The sequence below is a fragment of the Lasioglossum baleicum genome, unplaced genomic scaffold, assembly GCF_051020765.1.
Source record: "Lasioglossum baleicum unplaced genomic scaffold, iyLasBale1 scaffold2898, whole genome shotgun sequence".
In the NCBI taxonomy this organism is placed as follows: Eukaryota; Metazoa; Arthropoda; class Insecta; order Hymenoptera; family Halictidae; genus Lasioglossum; species Lasioglossum baleicum.
Genome location: NW_027471956.1, coordinates 7,977 through 11,293, shown reverse-complemented (window position 1 = coordinate 11,293; position 3,317 = coordinate 7,977). Strand labels below are relative to the sequence as shown.

The 3,317-nt window shown below is 34.0% G+C and overlaps 1 non-coding gene across 1 annotated transcript; it reads left to right on the top strand.

The window, feature by feature from the left end:
• Nucleotides 1-76: 76 nt before the first annotated feature.
• On the top strand, nucleotides 77-195 carry LOC143221661 (5S ribosomal RNA). Its single transcript, XR_013011817.1, has one exon. It is a non-coding gene; the product is annotated as a 5S ribosomal RNA (ribosomal RNA).
• The last annotated feature ends 3,122 nt before the right edge of the window (nucleotides 196-3,317 follow it).

Sequence of the window (3,317 nt, the reverse complement as noted above, 5' to 3'; positions counted from 1 at the left end):
AAACCTGCAGTATCATTTTGGCGAATCCATGTGTTCGACATTTCGATCGAATTAATCACGTAATATTAATACATACGCCAACGACCATACTACGTAGAAAGCACTGGTTCTCGTCCGATCACCAAAGTTAAGCTGCGTTGGGCGCGGATAGTACTTAGATGGGTGACCGCTTGGGAACTCCGCGTGTTGTTGGCACAATTCTCTTTTCTTTTTCTTATTATTTTCTCTTCCTTTTTCTTAAATTTCATATATTTAACACGTTCACCCCGCCGCATTCTCTCGAAGGCTCTGTGATCGGCGTACTCCATATGATAAGTTGCGCATTCATCTGGCAACGCTTGCTCACTTCGGTAGCTCTGCAGTTATCAATGGTTGTCACGAGAGTCCGAGTAGTTGCGTGAAATTCTTCTAAAATTCTTGTAAAATTCTGTTCACGAATATTGAAATATCTATAAAAATGAAATACCGATACTTATTTAAGATAAGTTAACTATAGTCGCTCCCGCTAAAGATGCCGCGTAATCGAACATAGGTTGATAAAAAATAAAGAAGTTGAAAGAAAATAAGAAATGCTATAAATATATTTATTTTTGTATTTTTGGATCTATAAAGTATCACCTAATTTGTAATAAAGGTGTTCTTTCTTACCTTAAAAATTGTTTATTTTTTTAACCCCTATCATTGAGAGATGCAAAGAAAATTTTAAATGCCCAGGAAAGCAACAAATATTTAAGATACAGATATTACAAAGCCAAGACAGCATCGATAATTTGAGCACTCCCGTTTTAAAGCTGTATAGCTTTGCTACTATTATTATGTTGTGCAATATCATTTCACCTCAGTAATTAAAGGTGTGCAAGTTAATAAGTTATAAATACTCTGTTTTGAAACAATTTTTTTCATCGCAAGCACCAGCCAAGCAACGCGCTACAATGAGGCGTAGACGCGACCGCTGATGATCGGTCGCATGCACCGTGCACTGTTTCGTTGCGACGCGCCGTACTGCGAGAGTACCGCGGCGGAGAATCCGTCCGTAGCGAAAGGGTCAAACACGCCTCTTTAACACTAGGTTTACGGGGGTTTTTTGTATACCTATTTCTACGGACACCCGTCAGATTTAGGCTAAAGAAAACCACATATTTTCATTAAAAAAAAAAAAAAAATGATGGGTTTAATTTGAAAACAATCGCAGTATTAACAGACTTAATACAAGTTAATAAAATCTGTTAATATCGTATAATTGAAGCAACCCATCCGTCAAATTGACCAAATTGACCAAATTGACGGGTCCCGTAAATGTAGTGTTAACCATTTTAGTGCCGGGCGAAAAAGAGGTGCTTATGCGAAGATAACCGGCCGAATTTAACGATTTTACTAGGATTTCGAAAAAACCAAAAATAATAAAAACCAAAGAAAAAGCAATATTTACATAATTGAAAAAGCAGCGTATTAAGGAGAAAATAGAGAATGAAACGGTGATGCTAGTTTTTCTATATTCATCGAAAGTTACATAAATAACAAAGGTATAAGCATCTTTTTATCACAACTTTATATAGAACCGTTTATTGCAAAGTATATACTTCCAATTTCCAATATACTTTTTAACAAAATAAGTAATATTGCACAATTTAATATTGCACTATTGTAATTGTTATAGGTAAAATTGCTGAAACAAAATGATGTTATAATAAATATATTTGTGATATTATAAATTTATTTCGAGATAGAGATCTCTCGCAATGCGAATAGTAAGGCGCTATAAGGTGCGGGCCGAAATATCGGCTCTGGCACTTTTCGCCAGTACAGTGAGGGCCTGCTGGCACTAAAAGGGTTAACCCTTTGCACTCGATTGGCGACTATCGGTCGCCATGAAATTTTGAACACTCATATTAATTAATATATCAAATTTAAGACAATATAACAATATTCGAAATATCGAAATCAAATAATTCTACGTGTTAATTATTATACGACTGTCTATTTACCGCTGAAAAACATAATATCAGTTTTATACCAGAAAATTTGTGAATTTCTACACTTCTGTAGCTAAAAGATCGCCGAGTGCAAAGGGTTAACTTCGTTATGTATGCATATTGATAAATAAATACTTTAAAACACAGGTATACATATCGTATACCAGAGAGCTGCAAATAGAGAAATAGAAATAAGAAAATTTCGGAATCTTTTCGTTACCGAATGGTTGCCCTCGGAAAATACTATACCCGACAACACTAAAACAAAACAATGAAAATGTCACATGATTTGACATCACTGATTCGTAAGAATCAGCAGGACAAGGTTATAAGAAGGGCGTGCGCGTTATTCTACCAGACGAATAGGCAAAGTGTTGAATGCAAAGAAGCGAGGAAAAATGTCATAAAACTACGACCTATTGTTCAAATTGTCCAAACTCACCTCAAATGTGTTTACAATATTTTAACCTATACCATGCGACATAGAATAATGTAACATTTTATCTAAAATGAAATTCCTTTTAAAAGTCCAATTGAAAATCCTATTTAACTTGAATAAGAAAAGCGTCACCCATATTTGGGTGTTGAAATACGTGTTAAAAGAAAAAAGCTACCGTGTTTTCTGTGTTCTATATAATTCCGAAAAAAGAAGTTTAAAAAAATATATTCTTTTCAAAAATGTTGAAAAAATTAAGTTTTCAAATAGCACTTTATATATCAAAGCAATAGCAAAGAAGAGAAAATTGCAAATGGGTGACAATAACTTGTGTTTATTATTAAGAATCGAAATTACATTTGCATGATTAATCTCGAGTAAATGTTGCATTACTAGAAATTCATCTAGAAACTTACCTACAAACTGTCTACAATTTACAACAGACCATGTAATTTACAGAACACTTATGGATTTATGGATTTAGAGAACCTTTTGAGAGGCACTTATGGTCCTATTGCTTGGTTACCACGGTTTTCTCACCACTTGGATTTTTTTCTATGCAGTTTTCCGCAGTCAATAGTTATAATAATAATTTAATAATAACATTTCAATATTCCATATTTCGTATTGGAACGGCATATGCTATTGACTGCAGCCATAGAAAAAACTGACCATAGAAAAAAATCAAGTGGGAAGGAATTGGAGATTCACTGTGACCAAGCGATATATTGGGTTAGCAAGAAAGTAATTTCGGTTTGTACCAGTAAGTAGCGCTATATTTCGTTATTCTTTTGTTAGTGTTAGAATTCTTTTCTTTTCCGATTCGGTAGTTGATAGCTTTAGGTCACTATAGAAACAAATTCCATGTAGCTTTATTTAGAAGTGTTAGTTTACAGTCAATTTTACCA